Source organism: Wyeomyia smithii, chromosome 3, assembly GCF_029784165.1.
Source record: "Wyeomyia smithii strain HCP4-BCI-WySm-NY-G18 chromosome 3, ASM2978416v1, whole genome shotgun sequence".
In the NCBI taxonomy this organism is placed as follows: Eukaryota; Metazoa; Arthropoda; class Insecta; order Diptera; family Culicidae; genus Wyeomyia; species Wyeomyia smithii.
Window position 1 is genome coordinate 277,032,605 of NC_073696.1, and position 21,086 is coordinate 277,053,690.

A 21,086-nucleotide genomic window follows, 5' to 3' on the forward strand; every position below is an offset into this window, starting at 1 on the left:
ACCGCAATTGGACGATATGAATTATGATTAGAAACAGGTTTGCCAGGTTTTTGGATCGCAATCACCCTTACTTGTCTCCAATTATGTAGAGTGTTTGTTTAGTTTAAAAAAAAATCTGTATAAATCTAACAACAGTCTTTCGGCATTGTCTGGTAGATTTTTCAGTTAATATAATTTAATGGATCCATCACTGATTGTTAAAAAAAACATCACGAATAATGTTTTGAGTGGGAACAGTATCTCAATATACTTTTTTCGCGAAATTTAATATCCATTGGTTTGAATAATCTCACTTTCATTAGCCACAACTCAATTTCTGATACTCTAAACAGTGTTTTAAAGAGCTCTTTAGCATGGCTAGCTCTTTAAAGCTCAATTTCGAATCGTCGTCAATAACCACATTTTTTGCTTTGATCAAGTTTTTGAACATGGATTTTAGCTTCGTGTATCGTACAAAGTCTTAGATTTTTCTTTCCCGAAAAACTTCATACGTATTCGACTTTTAACGTAAATTTGTGAGCACTCTACGTCCAAGGAGTAGGAGGAGGTCGTCTTTTAGTTGAAACGCCATGATATTTCTTCCTTTGGGCTAGGGGCCGTTCCTAAACCACGTGGTCATATTTTGATCACTTTTTATTTGATCACGTACCCCTCCGTGGTCTTTCGTAGTCTTTTGACCAACCCCTCCCCCTCCCCTTTCGACTTTAACCACGTGGTCTTTTCGTTTGTCAAGTGCCAAAAATTTACTTAAATTTTTACATTTTTATTATCAAACTTTCAGTACATTCTATATTTCTAAAATGCAAAAGCTTGCATTCTTGACTTGTTGGCAACAATAAATTTTAAGTCAGGGAAAAAGAAGACGTGGTCACTGCGTTTGCAATTCAATGAATTATATGTAAAAATTTGACCTAAAGCTAGTTTTTGAGGCAAACTATACAATATACGGTATTAAAGTCTTCAGAAAAGTTGTGTATCTTGATGATATCATAAACTTTGAATATGCCAACTCGATTAGATGCGAATCAAACACTATACCTATATCGAAAAAGATTTTGGTCCCTCTTTTTTCAGTTTGGTCCCATTGTGCGACAGCGTGATTAATGACGATTCATGGCGAGTACATAAATTGGAGGAAAGCTTAGAACAAGAAGGCCCTTGTATGTGCTCAAGCTCTTAGACAGTTAGGGTCTACAAAACGCAACACCTGAACCTGATGTGTACCTGGATCCACCGGCAGTTTTCTTATCGGACGATCTACTGGAAGACCCACAACATCTTTTTGAGCGAACTCTTTGAGACACATCGAAGTAGATACTAGTTCCTCGGGCTTCAAGGACCCGAAGGCTACCATTGAGGTACGGTTTGTGAGTCTGTACTAGAACGAGACGGTTTGGAGAGGATAGTAACGGAAACGTACCGAAGCGTCAATGTGGGATTGGGATCATGTTATCATTGTTAATAAAGTTATATATATTTATATATATATATATATATATATATATATATATATATATATATATATATATATATATATATATATATATATATATATATATATATATATATATATATATATATATATATATATATATATATATATATATATTTTTATTTTTTTTTTTTTTGTTTCAGGTGAAGGGGAAATTTGCATCCAAACCCCTGAGGTGACCAACCTCAGGGAGTGTGGGGTTGGTTTGAATCAGTGACCGGACCCACTAAAACCCCTTCAGTCTCCAGCCCATAATACTCCCCGGGAGCACCGCTAGGTATTGCTTCGGGGAGCGGCTTTTGTGCTCTGTGCACCCTCTTGGTTCTTTAGGTCTTTTTGCTAACTTAGCTAACTAACCTGGAGACTGGCCGTTAGCTAACACTGGCGTGTCGGTGGTCAACCTGTCGCCTGTTTTGCAATTCTAAAACTATTTGAGAGGCGGCTGTACAAACCGCCCTCCAAATGTTTGGGTCTTTACACATCCTCCGAACTAGGTTGTCCGGAGTGGTGTCTGGCCCGCTCACTACCATCATGTCGCTCCGCGCATGCACAAAACGAGGGCACACGAAGAAGACATGCTCAGCAGTCTCTTCCGCTTCCGCGCACTCGGGACACATGGGGGACCCCGCATGCCCGAATCTGTGTAGATACTGCCTAAAGCAACCATGGCCTGACAGAATCTGTGTCAGATGGAAGTTTACTTCTCCATGGCGCCTCCCGACCCATCCGGATACATCCGGAATAAGTCGATGCGTCCATCTACCCTTCACGGAATTGGACCACTCCTGCTGCCATCTGATCATCGAGAATGATCTTCTGGTACCTCGTACGCCCCTTGTGTCACGTTGATCGAAGCATTCTACGTCCTCCTTAATGGCTATGCTGATAGGCATCATGCCGGACAGGACGCAGATTGCGTCGTATGACACAGTTCGATACGCGCTCGCAACCCTCAGGCACATGAGCCTGTAGGTACTTTCCAACTTACCCCGATGTTTACTAGTACCTAGTGCTTTGGACCACACTGGCCGGCCGTATCTCAGTATGGACGAAGTCACGCTAGCTAGAAGTTTCCGCTTGCTGCCGTACACTGCTGAGCTATTGGACATCATGCGAGATAATGCTGCAATAGCCATTGAAGCCCTCTTACAGGCATATTCGACATGGCTCCCGAAGGCGAGCTTGTCATCGATCATCACCCCCAGCAGCTTCAGGAAGCGCTTAGAGGCGATGGTGCAATTCCCGACACTGATCAACGCCTGTTGCTTCGACTTGCGGTTATTGACAACTGAAATCTCCGTCTTATGATGCGCAAGCTCCAGTTTTTTGGAGCGCATCCAGTCCTCGACGACGCTTATAGAGTGCGAAGCCGTCAACTCAACCTCCTCGATCGACTCGCCGTAGACCTCAAGTGTGATGTCGTCCGCAAACCCAACGATCACAACCCCTTGGGGGAGCTTTAGTTTCAGCACTTCATCGTACATGATATTCCACAGTACCGGGCCCAGGATGGAACCTTGTAAAACCCCTGCGGTAATTGGGACACATTTTTGACCCTCGTCTGTGCTGTAAACTAGCACACGATTCTGGAAATAATTTTCCAGAATCCTGTACAAAGATACCGGAATGTCTAGTTTCCGAAGCGAGTGGGCTATGGAATCCCAGCTAACACCATTTTTTCACGCATTTTTCACGTCCAACGTGACGATTGCGCAATAGCGAATGCCCCATCTTTTACGCTGGAGTGCTACCTCTGCTGTTTTGGTGACGGACAGAATAGCATCCACCGTAGACTTGCCTTTTCGGAAGCCGAACTGGTTACTCGACAGACCGTTTGCACTTTCGGTGTACCTAACCAGTCTATTGAGAATAACCTTCTCGAGCACCTTACCCGCCGTATCGAGCAGACATATCGGTCTGTATGCCGACGGGTCACCAGGTGGTTTCCCTGTCTTCGGCAATAAGACCAGCTTCTGTCGCTTCCATCTCTCTGGGAATGTACAGTCATCCAGGCACTTCTGCATGACTTCCCGGAATAGTCTGGGGGCCTCTTTGATGGCCTTCTTCACAGCCAGATTCGGAATCCCATCCAATCCCGGTGCCTTGCTCACCTTCAGGGAGTTGGCGATCGCGATGAGTTCCTCGTTCGTAACCGTTTCCGCCTCCTCTGCCTCGGCACGGCTAACGCCGTCACTCATATATTGGGTGTTCGGCAGGTTGGCCGACCACCTCTGGTCTGAGTTTGAGATACTGGAACGTCGGTGAAGTGACTCGCCAGCTGGAGGCCAAGGATTTGGCTCGTGGCGTGGAAAGAGTCCCTCTATGATCCGCTCAAGCATCGCTGGTGATTTTTCTGCGGGCGCCATCGCACCCTTAGTCTTGGCCATCACCATCCTATAGGCGTTACCCCACGGGTTAGTGTTGGCACTAGCGCACAGTCTTTCGAAGCACGCACGTTTACTAGCTTTTATTGCTCTCTTAAGCGCCGCTTTTGCGGAACTGAATGCCCCTCGACGATCTTCCCTTTCTTCGTCGGTTCGCGCACGTTGAATCCTTCTTCTCGCTTGAAGACACGCTCTGCGGAGGTCCGCTATCGCGTCGGTCCACCAGTAGACTGGTGGCCTTCCATGCCTAGGCTGGCGGTTCCTAGGCATAGTGGCGTCGCACGCCCGCGAAAGTAATGCAACAAGTTGATCAGCGCTCAGGTTACGAGTTCTGCTCGCCTCGTGTTCTAGTCTAATTGCTTCCGCAAATACCTCTTCGTTGAAGTGTGATATCCTCCAACCGCGAGGAGCTGGAGTGTTAATTCTACTCGCCACATGCGGTCTCGTTTTACAGTCTACGCTATAACAGACCGCCAGGTGGTCGCTATGAGTGTAGCCATCGTCTACCCTCCAGTTCGTGATCAATCCTGGACTACAGAATGTCACATCGATGATCGTCTCCACGCCGTTTCTACTGAAGGTGCTCTTCAAGCCGACGTTGGCCAGATCTATGTTGAGCTTCGCCAAAGCCTCCAACAAGATCCGGCCTCTCTGGTTTGTGCGTCGACTTCCCCACTCAGTTGCCCATGCGTTGAAGTCGCACGCCACTACCAACGGTGATAGACCGATCAGCTCCACGGTGGCTCGGTCGATCATCCTTGCGAACTGCTCGGTAGACCAACGAGGCGGAGCATAGCAGCTGCAGTAGTACACTCCGTTCACCTTGGCAACCGCGTATCCTTCGTTTGAAGTTGACACTATCTCTTGAACCGGGAACCTGCTCGTCGTCCATATTGCCGCCATACCGGACCCGTCCGAAATCCAGTTACCGTTTCCGGAAGGAATTCGGTATGGGTCCGAGATTATGGCGATGTCCGACAACGACTCAGTGACTGCTTGGTATAGCAGTTGCTGTGCCGCGAAGCAGTGGTTCAAATTTAGCTGTGTCACTCTCGCGCCCGTGGCTTGCTAGTCGGCTTACCGGCCGTGCACCTCGGGCCTCCCATTATGTGCTTTGCGTCACGCTTCCCGGCGCACGCCAAGCACTTCGGGGGCTCTCCGCAGTCTTTGCTTTTGTGGCCTGCAGCACCGCACCGCCTGCATAAGGAGCTCCTGTCGGGCCCCTTGCAGCTAAAGGACTTGTGTCCTTGCTCGAAGCATCGAAAGCAGACCTCCGGCGGCTGGTAGATGCTGAGTGGGCACATTGACCAGCCCACTTTGAGCCTCGCTACCTTTAGCGCCTGGTTTGCGTCTACTGACGGAAGCCTGACAGTGGCGGTCTGGGTTCCTACTGGGCCTTTGCGCAGTCGAACTGACTCTGGTGCCACAACCACTTCGCACTGCTCCTTGAGGGCATCCACGACTTCGCATGCCTCGGTGACTTCGTCCAGGTATTTAAGTTGTAGGGTTACCTGCGACGTGAGTGCCCGAACCTGCACTCTATCTCCAAGCGCCTCTTGGGCCAATGCCCGATAGGCTGGGCCCTTGTTTCTGGCTTCCTTGCGGAGCTCGACGATCATTTCTCCCTTGCGGGATCGGCGGATGCTACGCACATCTGCCCCCAGATCTTTGAGCTTCGCATCGCCTCTCATTGCCTTAAGGACTTCCGAGTACTTTGACTCTTCTGTCTTAAGGATGAGTGCGTCGCCCTTATTTTTAACTTTCTTCGTCGCAGGATTTGTAACCGGGTGCGGTTTTTTGGCCACCACTTTTTGGTTCCTACTCCTTCCCGGAACCGTTACCCACGGGCTACCGGGAGCCTTCTGCTCCTTGGCTGCCACCGTGGGCGTTGCTTGCGCCACTCCTACACCGGTCTGAGGGCTGTTTGCGATCAAACGCTTCTTGGTGCCCCCGGGGGCCGTCTCTCCCGGGGTCTGTCGCGTTCGTTTGGCAGCTGGTCCTGCCGCGAAAACCGCCGCAAACGTGCTGGCGTCCGTTTGGACCGACTTCGTCGCCAGCTCGGTCACCTTCGTCTCCTCTTTCTCCGCAGCCGCAGCTTTCGTTTCGAGCTCGGCATGCTCCTTTTTCGCAGCATCGACGGAAGACCGAAGCATGTAGAGGGCCTGCTTCAAGTACTTCGTTGCATTGCTGCGACTTTTCGCAAACTCGATTATAGCATCGAGCTGCTCAGACAGGGCCACTACCCTCGGTAGCGTGTCCCGCTGTCTTCCGACCGCCTTTAATAGCTGTGGACCAGCCACCGCGATGTCTTGCGTAGATCCGGTAGGCGTACTGCCTTTACCGTCTTCGCAGGCGACCTTCACTGCATCCGTCTCCACTTTTCTAGGCGGAGACCGCTGGATGCCACCTCGCGCAAATGGGTTTTCCAACCCATCTGCCCCCATCTCCAGAGTTTTTTTTTGCTGCATTTTTGTTTATTGGGTCCCCCTACCAGCCGCTATCCTTATCCATAATGGAGTAGTCGCCTAAATGGTCCCAAGGTAGTCTATGCCGGAGCAGTGAGGCCATGGCTAGGGGCGGCTGCCATAGCGCCTCATGGGCAACTATGACACCCCCGACCGGCGCAAGTCAGGAAAAGACATCTGATCCTACTCCTGCCGGGTTCCCACCAGGCAATGGACTCGGAACGTACTGGAAGGCCTGCCAGGTTTTACGGGACGGAGACCCCTGCACCGGTTGTACTCTCGCCGTTTCAAGCCGTTATCACACGACATTACTAAGGGAGCTCGGCGCAGGTGCCAGCCCAAAATCATGGTACGAAAACGAAATCCGACTCTTATCCTATAGTGATGCGACCAGTTGCCGTAGTTGGGAACATTACTGGCATCAGTCCCAATGGGCGGTATAGTGCATTTGGGTGGTGGGAGCGGCACTACTCGCTCCGTCGGAGCTGCTTCCGGCCAGTGTGGCTTTTGCGAGAATTCAGCGGCCCAGTGCCTGAATCTCGCCACGACCTAGGCTAGCTCCCGCTGATGGTCCGGGACTGCTTGCTAGCAGTGAGCACTTCCGTGGCCTTCGGTAATCGCCAATTACCGACCCGTGGTGGCATACAGCTCTGCCAAATATATATATATATATATATATATATATATATATATATATATATATATATATATATATATATATATATATATATATATATATATATATATATATATATATATATATATATATATATATATATATATATATATATATATATATATATATATATATATATATTGTAATCATGAATCCCGTACTTGTAATAGCATGTAGCGCAACACAAAGATACGTAAGCTGTAATTCATTCAGGTACATCATGGAAGTTTTACCACTGAGAGACTGTAAAAGTACGAATTAAAAACCCTGAAAACTATTCGCTCTAATTTATTTTGAAGGAAATTTTTCAGCATGATTTTTTCAGATTATATTTTTCCGAACTGACACATAATATTTTATCGCAAATTTAAATATTAGTTTAAGTTCGTATATATAAAACTTTTCAACTCAACCTAAACATTTTTTCGATTCTATTAGACGTTAAAAGAAATTTATAGAAATATTTTAAATGTCGTAAATCGTTACTTTTAAAGTGTAGAATCTCTGTCCGTTTATTCCATCTCCGGTGTCGCCTTTCGGTTGCAGTTTGATTACCTGAACCAGTTGCAGTCGTAGCAGGCCGAGGGTAACAACTCGCAGAAAGCGAAAGGCCCTTTTGCGAGGAAGCAAACGCAACCACCAAACTAAACAACAATACACTGCAGTAATGAAGCGAAGGGAGAGCGCACAAAAAAAAAACTTTAAAACGCGCCTCATACCTTCGTGGCTACACCGGTTTTAATACTGTGCTGTGCGTAACACTCAGCTGCAACCCGTTTCGAATGCTTTTTTTCTCATTTAATTTTACCACGTAGAAAACCGAACAGCAACAGCAGAAGGGATGATGAGCTGTGCTTTCCGTCAGTGAAAAATTCGCACCCCTTTGCGGATCACAGAGCAGACCGTCAGTTCGATTAGAAGCAGTAGTGCGTGCGCATCTCCTTCCGCGCTTTCTCGGTAACTCTTCGGTACGGTAACAACACACAGTAGGCCGGTTGGAAAAATTTTGCTCTCGTTGTGCGACGCAAGCAAGGACCAAAATCCACCCACCCATTGGCTCACCCACCCACTCGCGTGCCGTACGCTAGACAACGAACGAAAGAGAAAGTGAATGCCGTGTGTGGCTGTGTGTGTATACTGACCCTCACACACGGGCGCCCACCATCAGCGTGTGGCAGCCAGCGGCCGGCCGTATTTTCACCGGACAAGATGGCTGCGTTACCGGTACGCGTACGGTGGGAGCAACAACAAAAATTAGAGGGCAAACATTTGCGATCACTTTTGATCGTCAGCAGCGCCCAAACATTCCAGCATAATTTCGGCTTCTAAACGATTCGTCCGGTTGTTTTATTTCACTAACTGTGAAGAATGAGTAGAAAATTTGGGTGTTTTACTTAATCAAAGATTAGAGGAAAACTAAGACAAAACAAAAGCATATCTGAAGTGTCATTTAGTCGATTTTGTCAATGTCATTTCGGACCTCATCGAGAACGAAGGAGGCGCTGGTGGACGACCGACGTTCGCTTCATGCGCGTATTGTTGGCTACCGGGAGCGACGACGAAGATGGCGTCCGTGAAGTGGAAATTTAGTGTTTGGTTAATGTGTGTTTTGCGGGGCTTTCCGGTGCACTTTGGATAGTTAATCGGTGCCAAATCTGGTGTATTTCCGGCGGACTAAACGGGGTAGAACTGGAGGCAGGCTTCAAGTGAAAGATGCTGTGTTTTTTGTGTGTGCAGAAAATTAACAATGCAAATGGGAATGAAAAACGCAATCCACGTGCTGTTTAGCGAAAGGTAAACATCTTTAAAATTGCTGGAATAAGTTCCAAATAAAATCGGCAGTAGGTTTACAAAGTTGTGAATAATTGCAGCAGCAACATTTTTGGCGAAAAATATTGTTTTAAAGTGCGATTCTGTGTTGCTAAAAAGTATTTTTGCATTCGTTTGGTTGTAGGGTAAAATAACATGTAATCGACTCGTGACTAACTTGAACTCAGCAGTAATTCTGCTTTGTTCCTTGTTCAGGTGTAAAATACTGCTCTTTTAGGCTTTTGAACGTTTCTCAGTAAGAAAATTTGGAATTGTTCTCTACACTAATTTGTATCCAATATAAGAAAAGTCGAATTACAACAAAAAAAAAGTAACAGCTGAGTTATAGATTTTAAGCGATATTTATCCCAACTTGACAACATTTTTGCAACCTTTTCTGGTTTCCAGAAGAAGAATTTTCTAGCCTAATTTAAATTTTTTGCAGGCTGTAAGCGAAATTTTGACGGCAGTTTGTGGCCTTTTCTAGCTTGCAAATTTTTTTTCTGTTATCTAAGGGTAAAAGCTAGAAGATCTCCGAAAGCTTACAATTATTTTCCGTTTTTCTGGCTTTCAGAAGATTTTTTCAGTAACTTTAAGCTTGATACTACGTTCTGCTCTGGGCAAGTAAAAGTTTCCTTTGCTGTGAATTATGGTAGTCAGAAGCCCTTTTCCTTAATTTAAACTTACTTTTGGTTTACATTTCGATCTTTTTCATCATGATTTTTAAGTATTTATCGAAGCTTTTTAGCGGTTTGACTGAAGCCCATCTCAAGGTGGCACTGAGCACTAGAGCGTTCAGGATGTGGGTTCAAGAGTCATTTTTAACGATTCTAGGTCTGTTTTCGGATCACTTAACGTTTAGAATCTCTGGCCTTTATTTTTATATTATTTAAAAAATCATGCAAATTTTTTTCTGGTCTGAATAATCGTTTTTATCAATAATTAGCATAATTTTCATTTTTTTTATTGTTTTTTTTTTGCTTCTAGAAGATTTTTCAATAATCTATTTTTGACATACTTTTTGGAATATTTCTTCCTGTGTGTTACGTATTTCTTATATATGTGGTATGCTGATGTTTAGCAAATATAGAAAATTTATAAATGAGATGAATCCATCGTGTCACCTCTTTTAATGCATTGAGTTTACTACGCAGCATATAGTACAAAATACAGGGCGTTAGGTAGCTCACTTAAAATCTTTTAAAGGGTGATAGAGGACCCTATTTGATGAAAAAAATCCTTACACGCATATGGTCTAAATTCAACATTCAACTATAATCGTGCCTCCAACTAGCTCAACTCCATTAATAAGTTCGAGCATCATGTAATCTGTGTTAGGCAATCGGGGCCAGCCACAAAAGACAATCATTGCTGTCGCAGTGGCTCGTGCCTCCGGATAATCGGGTTCGACCTGTATTTGTGTTCTATTTTCATCTGAGCCGCAGTAATGAAATGTTCGTGTATTAAAAATAACAAATGGAAAAAAAGATGCAACATTAACAAACAGATTTTCAGCAATACAAATTATATAACAAACACATGAAACGTTATTAAACTATTATATGCATTAAATAAAACGTCCTAACCTATTCTTAAGAACTTCAATGGTTACATTGTAATAAAAATAGTCATAACATCTAATAAATAGGGTAAGGAAGGGTATTTTCGGCAGTGATTAGAATAGAATCTCAGGGGTTAGGAACAAACTACGAAGCATTTTTTTTGCATGGTACTTCTTTTCATCTCAATGTACCATAATGAAAAAAAAAAGTTTTGTAAGCTGTTCCTAACCCCTGAGATTCTATTTTAATCACTGCCGAAAATATCCTCCCATATCCTACGCCACACATCGCCCTTAAAGGTTCATTTTGGTCAAAGTTTGTACGTTGGTAGTCGTAGAAAGTCCCATGATCTCAGTTTTCTCGCAGGCACATAAATGCTGAGTTGGGAGAGAATGGCCGGTGCATCAATTTGTCCAGTGCAAAGTTTCCCCCCAAACTCAAAAGTTACACATTTTTGGATTTTTTTGCCTTTCTCCTAGAAAGGTATAGCAATCACTTGCAAAACCGAAAGTATAAAAGTGCTCCAAAGGGCCGAATGGCATATATCACTCGACTCAGCTTGACGAGCTGAGCATTTTCTGTATGTATGTGTGTGTATGTGTGTGTATGTGCAACTTTTTTTTCTCACTCACTTTTCTCAGAGATGACTGGACCGATTTTCATGAAGTTAATTGCAAATGAAAGGTCTCGTTGTCCCATAAGACCCTATTAAATTTTATTGTAATCGGATTTTTAGTTTAGAGGTTATGGTTCAAAATGTAAAATTTATGAAACATCATTATCTCAAAAACTACACAACCGATTTGAACGAAATTGATTTCAAATGAACGGGCTACCTGAAATACCCTTAACTTTTGGTTCAAAAGTTATGACAAGAAACGTATTTTAAAGACTACTTAATCTCACTCATGTTTCACAGAGATGGCTGAACCGATTTTCATGAAATCAGTGTCAAATGGAAGGTCTAGTTGCCCCATAAGACCATATTGATTTGTTTTGCAATCAGACTGTTACTTTTCCTGTTATGTTTAAAAATGTAAAATCCAGCTATGATAAGGAACATATTCCGAAGACTACTTGAACTCACTCACTTTTCTCAGTGATGGCTGACCCGATTTTTACAAAATTAGTGTCAACTAATAAGTCTAGCTGCCTCGTAACACCCTATTGAATTTTACTGTAATCGGACTGTAACTTCGTCTGTGAAGTACCGAAATGAGAAAATCACGGAACTTCATTATCTCAGAAACTACACAACCGATTTGATCAATATTAATATCAGATGAGCGGGCTAGTTGAGGGTTAACTGATGAATTGTGATTGAATACGTGGTTTCAAAGTTTGGCTGCCCTATACGTTCCCATTTCATTTGCCATCTTGGATTTCAAAATGGTATTTAAAATAATTTCTGGCCTCTGAGCGTCATTCTGGTTGAAGAAACAATATGGGTGTAATTCGATCATTTTCCGCTGTTTCCCAGGAACCGGAAGTCGCCAACCTAGAATCCAAAATGGGGTCTGTGGTCGATTTCAGCAGCTGTGTATCATTTGTTACCACTAAAAACATTCACCTGGCAAATATGGTTCCATTTATTTGATTAGTTCGCGAGATGTGCAGAAATTTGTGCAGACACATGTGCTTCCATAAGAGGGAGGAGCGTCGAACCATTATGGACATATTTATCACCCTTTAAAACATCCACATGCCAAATTCGGTTTCATTTGCTTGGTTTGTTCTTAAGTTGTGCAGAAATTTATGTTTCATTTGTATGGGAGCCCTCCCTTCCAGAACTATCATAGGAACCTTTATCGGGACCAAAAACCCCTACATACAAATTTTCACGTCGATCGGTTCGGTAGTTTTCGAGCCTTTATGGATCAAACAGACTGACAGACCGGACTACATTTTTATATGTATAGATTACAACATCAATATTTTAGAACCTAAAGAGTGAATATACATTTATTGGATTGAAGCGTTCATGTAAATCTATTTTTACAAATAAAAGATTGAATGAGAAAGGCTGGGTCTGACCGCTAGGTGGATTAATTTAGGTTTTTCTTCTATTTTTGGACTCGAAAAGAAGCACCCTAGGAACCAAACAAAAAGAACAAATATACCAATGTTGAGCATGATCTGAACGAAAAGAAATCTGTGATAAAAAAGGTGTAACGGCATTTCAGGTGAAGATGAGTTCAGCACCTCAAAATTGGCATATATTATATGGCATTTTCAATCGTTTTAGAAAGACCTTTAGGTTTTTTCCGACTTTGGTTCCGAGACTTGCCACTGTACATCGCCATGATTCAGCTCCGTTATTTCGAATTGCACTAGCATAATTGCAAATATCTTAAAATAACAATATAGTTCACTCTCGAATTTCCCATATATTCCCGTGAAGACAGACAGGGAACACCCCCTCTTGTGGTGAAAAAGGTAACTAAACTCATTGCACAGTGGTACAGTAAGGAAATTTAGCGGACATAAGCTTTTCGTTGCGATTTTGGTTTGCGGTTTAAAGCCATAGTTTTTGTAAAAAGTTGTTTCTTATACATAGTCCTCTATTCATGTGCGAATGAAAATTAGGGTGGTCCTAAAATCAACGAAATAAAACATTCTTTGGCAAAATTGTAGACCAACTAATTCTAAGTAACTTTGTAAAAAAACTTTTTTGTAGACATGAAATTTGGTTTCCAAAAACAGTCTTTTCACTCTATTTTTTCAATTCCAATTTAAAAACAAAGTTTTCTTCGGTAACTTTAATCAAAAATACGCCAATTTTGACGAAAAAACATTGTCGATATATTATACAGATGAAGAGTTTTCACTATTTCTATTTTAAAAATAGGCCCTTTTGATATATTGATGTCTCCGTTTAGGGCAAACATAAATAATATTTTTTGGTATCATTTGATAGAACAAATATTGTATAAATATTGTAAAAAAATACCGAAAGTTGCTTAAAATTAGTTGATCTACAACTGTGCCGATGAATGTATACATTTATTTATGCAAATAAAAAGTTAGTTTTTTCATTTAGTCGATTTCAGGACCACCCTAATTTTCATTTGCACATAAAAGATAGACTAAATATAAGAAAAAAGTTCTTAGAAAAAAATTTTACTCTAAAACCACAAAATCGCATCGAAAAACTCGTGTCCGCCTACATTGCCTTACTGTATCACTGTGCATTGTTGTTGAATTTCTGTGAGCGTGTGACATTCTCACACACGAAACTGAATTTACTCAGTTTTAGATTTAGTTGACTCAATTTCATACTTTCACAGAAAAAAATATGTTGCAGATTTCGTGCGTATATTGTTTGTATGTAAAACTAACGCCATTCGGGGAGTTAAATTTTGATAATATAATAGATGTAGCTTATCGAGGCACGAAGAAGAAATATTCAAATAATCATGCCACGACGTGTAAATGGTAAACAAATCCCAAGTTGCTATATACGTGGTTCCCTGCGTAACTTCACTAGCTCAGATCTATCACGGAAAGCAACTACGAAATGTGCGGCCGTCAAGCTCAAGCTCAATAATCAGGCCACGAAGTGTACAATTAAATGAATATTTCAATTACCTCGTGAAAAAGATAAAAGGAGAAACCGCACAATGGTTGTCAATAGTCGTATATGGTTGTTGTGCAACTTTTAGCTTAGATAACACTTGAATGTTCTATCAATTCAACAATTTAAGTATGGATACATATCATGTTGTAATTGGTTTAAAAGCTTTTTTATATTATATATAAAAGATATTCAACAAAACAAACATAATTAGTGATAACAACTGTTAGGCAAAAACTATTATTTAATGTTTAGTTTTCTTCGTTTTGAAAGTATCTTTGTTTTTTTTTTTATCCCTCCGAATTTTTTGCTTTCGAGTTCTAATCTTCGTATTCATCACTTGCAGCTTTGCTTTAACCAGCATATTTATGTATTTACTAGCTGACTCGGCAAACTTCGTCCCGCCTATTTTTATGTTTAATTCAATAATTTTCAACATTCCAAATTCATTGATTTTTTGCGATTTGTTTATATCGTTTGAAATTATTGGTTTTTCGGAATGACAACATCCTCGACTTTTGTCTTTAGTACATCACCTCTATTCCGAAAACACTCATATTCAGTTATTTCCGTGATTTTCCAGAAACTGAAAGTGATCATCTTCGAATTCAAGATGGTGTCCAGGGTCAATGCTTGGCTTCTATACATTATTTCGATTACGGAAATATTCATATGCAGGAGTATTCGGCTGTTACCCAGAAGTTGCCATCTTACAATTCAAAATGGTGTCTGAGGTCAATTTTTAGCTCCATGCATCATTCTGGTTAAAGAAACACTCATATTGGGTGGTATTTGGTCCCTTTAGGCTATTTTTTTTTTTGGAGACAATTTCTGGCCCCTGAGCGTCATTCTGGTTTAAGAAACACCAATAATAGGTGTTATTTAGTCATTTTCGGCTGTTCTACAGAAACCGGAAGTCACCATCTTAGAATTCAAAATGTTGTCTGTGGTCGATTCTAGCTCCTGTGTATCATTCTGGTATCGAAACATCTCATATTGGATGGAAATCGGCCGGTTAAAGAAATACCCATATTGGGTGATATTTGGTTATTTTCAGCAGTTTCCCATTTACCGGAAGTCGTCATTTTACAATTCATAATGTTATCTGAGGTCGATTTGTAGCTTCAGTGCATCATAACAATCCCGGAACTACCCATAATGAGTGTTATTTGGTCTTTTGCCACTGTTGTTTAGGAACCGGAAGTCGCCATATTGGATTTCAAAATGGCATTTGGAGACAATTTCTGGCCTCTGAGCATCATTCTGGTTAAAGAAACACCCATATTTGGTTGTTTTTGGGTCATTTTCGGCAGTTTTCCAGTCACCAAAAGTCGCCATTTTACTACTCAAAATGTTGTCTGAGGTCGATTTGTGGTTTCAGTGCATCATCACGATTTCGGAAATACCCATATTGGATGGTATTTGGTCATATCTCGCTGTTTCTCAGAAACCGGAAGTCGCCATCTTGGATTTCAAAATGGTATTCAGAGAAAATTTCTGGCCTCTGAGCGTCATTCTAGTTAAAGAAACATCCATATTGGTGGTATTTGGTCATTTTCCTCTTTTTCCAATCACTGGAAGTCGCCATCTTACAATTCAAAATTTTGTCTGATTTTTCAAAAACCGGAAGTCGCCATCTTGGATTTCAAACTGGCATTTCGAGACAATTTCTGGCCTCTGAGCGTCATTCTAGTTAAAAAAAACCCATATTAGGTGGTATTTGGTCATTTTCGGGAGTTTTCCCAGTCACCGGAAGTCGCCATTTTACAACTCAAAATATTGTCGGAGGTCGACAAACGTACAAACCGTGGAACACCACCCATGGATTGCCTTATGCATAGGCGAACTTTATTATTATAAAATATTCGGCCGAGTCCACTTCACAATAAAATGTGAATTTTTTTCAGTGTACCCATTAGGGTAATATTATTGTCAAAAGTTGCTCTATTTCGCATGTCGTGTAGAACAAAATCAGAAGTGGCGCACCTAGCGGTCGAAAAGGTGACTAACGCTTCTGTCATTTTCAATTTGTCTTCATAATTTCACGTAAGTGAACTATATTGGTATTTAATATATTTGATAATTGTCTGCCTTCTGCTACAAACCTTTAAAAGGGTCTTTCACCCGGCGATCCGCAGCCGGCTAGGGAGGCCAGAAGCTTTTGGCATTTTTGACAGGTTATTAAAATTTTCTTCTAGATACCACTGTGAAAGCGGATTTTTAACTCTTCTTAGTATTAGAAGCAAGACGTGGAACAAATCAAACTTGCAGGACGATATGTGACTGAAAAATTAAGCCTCGTATTGCAAAATTTGTATCTGAATTTTTTTTGGGGGGAAGAGGGGGGGGGGGGCACGAAACCCACGAAGTTGGGAAACACTGGTTTAAACTCTGGATCTTACAGATCTTTATTACAGCAACTCCATCTGCTATTCTAAATTGGTTTTTATTTTTTGCAAATTGTTTTAGTATGTCTACTGCTTGTGTTTGTGCTTAACCGGTAAAAGAGGACCAATTCAGCTTTCCACGAGGGGTAATGGCGGATTATGCACGCAGCCCATTTTGAAGCAGGTCAGGTAATTTTCGATCACAGAAATGTAGTAGAAAATAAAACAAAGTCGTAACGTAGCATAGCAACTTCAACAAATAATGGGCGTTTTGTTATTCAAATTTCGTCGTGCGCATGCGCGAACCAAAATAAACAAAACTGTTTATTGAAGTTGCTATGCTACGTTGCAATATTTTTATGTTTTCATTCCGTTACTGCGAGTGATAGTTAGCTGACCTACAGAACCTACAGATTACACCGCTCGTGGAAGGCTGGATAATCCATCTCATGCATGGCTTTCTACGATAGGATGATTCATTTTAAATGCACTGGCACGAAACTAAATAAAGGGGTTTTTGAACATTGTTCACGCTAGTCCGAATGCTTTTGAGTTTCCTGACCTGACCAAAAAAGATTTTTTCCGTGAATTTGAAGAAGATTCAAAAAACGTTTAGTTACCTCGCTCAACTGCACCGCCCATCACTGTGTCGCCTTCTCCAGGGACTGATGAGTCCTGCTGATGTGCTGTCAACCTCCTTATCCGGAATTTGCTTAGTTTCAGTTCCCCAAAACGCACTGCCTGCCGCAGTATGGGAGATCCCGACCCGCTCGAACCAATCGCGCTAGTTGTTTTTCAATGAAATAATTCTGTTTCCTGTCATCGGAGTCGTTCTGGCCCGGTGTTCGAGTTGAAGAAAGGGGCCTCCCATCTCTTCCATAGGCAAGTATGGAATTTTTAGCAACACTCTTATATCTGAAAAGCTTCCGCGTTCCAGTTTACCTTTACCTTACGACCATTCATTTGACGCCGCACAACATTAACCCACGCTCTATGGTACCCTCCAACCCCCTTCCGCCTCTCCCACCGTAGTCGAGTCTTTCCTGCCTGCGTTCATTAGTTCTACGTGCGGCAGCGGTGAACGAGACTACCAAAATGCTTTTCACGGCTAGTATAATACCGTTTCATCTGTTTCCACCACTTTCAGTTCTCGGCATGGTTCTGCGGCTGACGACCTCTTTTCTGGACTTCGGATTTACTAACAAAATGTTCGTGGACTTCGGACCAAAAATGACGATTATTTCTCTACGGCTACCGACCGTGATAACAGCATTATTGTGTTGTTCGAGGCTATTTGCTATCTAGCGATGCGATCGTAATCATCGTAACAGCCACAAAACGCATGGAGGTGGTGTCCTAATTACTGTTTCCAAGCTGTGCCAAACTCAGATGCGTGACGTCAGCGTGCGATGGTCTATGGTGCTTATTACGGGAGTCACTTCACGGTGAAACGGTGCTGCATTTTATTACAAAACTGTTTGCTGAATATCTCGAACCTCTCAATATTGGCGTTTGTTTTTAAATTATTTTTTTTTGTAAAAGATGCTGTTTCTCTGACACATTAATTCCTAGAGGTTCGAGTTACTCGGCAAACAGTTTTGTAATAAAATTTTGCACAACTTTGCAAAAGAAACTATTCGTCTAGCAAGTCACGTTCAAAAGTTAGGTGTGGCGCCCTCTATATGGTGAAAATTGAAGCGGTTTGCATTGGAGCATATAAAAGACAACAGTAAACGAAACAACTTTCTAGAAGATACTGATAACATTGGACTTCAAAATTTCCTATTTCCGTCCTTTCTAGATTTAGCCCCATTGCGGTGTCTGTTCGTTGGGCATAGAACCGGAAACGTAGTGTACGCGCCGGCCTTTGTGCTATAAAGAGCACACAAATGCATGTAAAAATCGGTAACTTCAGTTGGCCATATCTCCAAAACTACAAATAACCCACTGCAGTTTTGTGTTTTTCTGTTAGTCAGAAAGGTACTTTGTCGGATGGCTTCATAGAAGCTTGGATTTGTTTGCGCCTTTTCGTGTTTCAACTCAAATGAAAAGAGCCTTTGAAAACACCTTTTTACAGTTTCTTTTCATGAATACTGTATATAATAACTAATATGTTACTATAAATTGTTCATCTTGATTTACCACGTCACTCTCAATTATGTACAGTCATGTTTCAGGCCTTAGAGTTGAACATATGGATGAAAAACTGCTTATTAAAAGCCTTTTTAGAAAACGTCTTGTAGCTCTGAAATCTCAATTTCTAGAGGTTTGGAGTATTCAGCAAACAGATTTGTAATCAAATTTTACACAACTTTGCAGAAGAAACTATTCGTCTAGCAAGTCACGTTTAAAAGTTAGGTATGGCGCCCTCTATACGACGAAATTTGTAACTAATTCCTTTAAAGCATATGAAGGACAGCAGTAAACGAAGCAACTTTCTAGGAGATATGGATAACATAGGTCTTATAGGTGTAAGTCAATATGACAAAAAATGAAATTAGTTCGTAAAGGAACCTAGGACTTGAAAAAATAGTTTTGCCGTCCGTTTCTCGATTTGGACACACTGTGCGCCGGGTTAATACTGGGTCAAAATCAAGCGAAAGTGGGTGAGCTGGGTGAAATAAAGAAATTGCCATTAGATCGCAACTGGGATTGACACTGAGAACAAATAAATTCGCGCAGTTGAAACAGCTGAATGAGAGAAAAAAAAAAATAATTATAATAGAACATACGGGTGAAAAGACATACATATGAATTAGGGTGGGGAATCGTTATATGGAAAAAACAAAACTTGATAGCAGAAAGCCAGAACCAAATTTTTTTTTTTTTTGTTCTTTTTGGGGCCCCGAACAATCCTGAATTTATCAAAAGTCGATTGGTTTTGTCTCCGCTTGGCGCATTGCATTTTAAATTTATATGGAGATTTGTATGGAAAAACCAACTTTTTCGCCGTTTTCATTCTAAAGAGCTCAAAATGGCTCAAATGGTAGGTTTTTTGATGCCTAATAACTTGGCCGAAGACACTAAAGAGCTAGGGTGTGCCAAAAAAATACTAGAGCTGTTTAAAGTTTTGTATGTCGAAATTAATGTTGCAAATCATTTTTTCTGCCAACACTGCCAGTGTACCGGCGTCAGTCAGATTTCCATCAAAAGTAACCTCTGAAACACGTTGTAGATTCTATTTACGCCTATAATATTACCCTAAACTTGTTTGCATGGTCCAGCTGAGTGTATAAACTGGTTACGACAGGTTACTTCTGATGGGAATCCTACTGACGCCGGTACATTGGTAATGTTGGCAGAAAACAAGATTTTCTGCATTTAAATCGACATACTCAACTTTAAACAACTATAGCTCTTTTTAGGGACATTCTAGCTCTTCAGTGTCTTCTGCAAAGTTGTTGGGCATCTAAAATACTACACTTTAACATAATGTAGTGCATTATTAGAGCATTATTGAACTCTCTAGAAAGGTGAATGCAAAAAAGTAGGTTTTCCCATATAAATTTTCATACAAATTTGAAATGCAATGCGCCAAGCGGAGACAAAACCAATCGACTTCTGGTAAGTTGAGGGTTGTTTGGGACCCCAAAAGGAACCAAAAAAAACTTGGTTCTGGAAAATCGATCATTTTTCCCCAACCTAATATGCATACACACATGTATATATAGAAAAATAATAATAATGAGGGTAATAGTAGTAGTAGTTGTCAGAGAAGTGGGAAGGGTTAGTAATGCTACATTATATGAGTGCAATGGATGGACGTTAGTCACGAGGTTTTGCTAGTGGTTTTAGGGTTAGTACAAACCTCGATTAAGCCCTACAGACCCCGCCAGTATTTAGTTTTGTTGGGTCATGCGAAATTAAAACCGGCGGTGTGATAAGTCAAGCGTAATCAAAAAAAAAAGAAAAAAAACAAGCGAATTGCAATTTTTGTGTTGATCTCAATAAATTGTTACGATTATGTTACTATTATAATGTTATTTATAATATAATTTTTCTAATTAAGCTTTGTGTTTGGAAATACGCTTGACGAATCACCGTCAAGTCCTCCACCCATGTGTAGGGATTTTTTACATCTGAAAATCACATAACTATTATCTGTCCACGCACATCAAGCGTATTCACATAAAAGCTATCAGGTTGCCAGATAAAAAGTATTCCTGCGTTCTAACAAATTTCATCTGTTTTACACATGTAGTTTATCGTGTACATATAACATGAATTAGATTATGAAAAAAGTAATGTTATGTGACGTTTCCAATAACGAATAAGTGAATTCTTGGTTCAGTGTGCCAATAATATGAAGTGCGGAGTACAGAAAACACCTGGGCAATATCACAATAGATCTAATCGCTGGTCGCAGTAATGAGTCCACACAGGAAAAAAAAACAAGTATTGTTTTACTGAGCTCCTACAACTGGCAGGAATTCCGTTTGGAACAGATATCGTAAGCGACTTTAATTTTTTCATTGTAAGTGTGCAGCAGGCATAAGATATCTGAGACACAACGAATAGCCTAGCGAAGACGGGCGCATTTTATATTGACACATCCTATGATGACAGCAGGCTGTCGGTTGTTCTTGGTGGATACTTTCTTCCAATGTTGCATTAAAACTGCATCGATTGCAGAAGACGATATGACCATCCGCGGGGTCCCAACATTGATTCGTGGATTTTTTGCAGGTCCATAAAAAATTCTGCTCAGCTTTCGAGTTCTCAAATTCCCTGAAGAAA

The 21,086-nt window shown here is 41.4% G+C and overlaps 1 long non-coding RNA gene across 1 annotated transcript; it reads left to right on the forward strand.

Moving 5' to 3' along the window:
- Positions 1-7,974: 7,974 nt before the first annotated feature.
- Positions 7,975-20,312, forward strand: LOC129726879 (uncharacterized). The gene is made up of 3 exons (XR_008728427.1): positions 7,975-8,811; positions 17,497-18,078; positions 18,151-20,312. It is a non-coding gene; the product is annotated as an uncharacterized LOC129726879 (long non-coding RNA).
- The last annotated feature ends 774 nt before the right edge of the window (positions 20,313-21,086 follow it).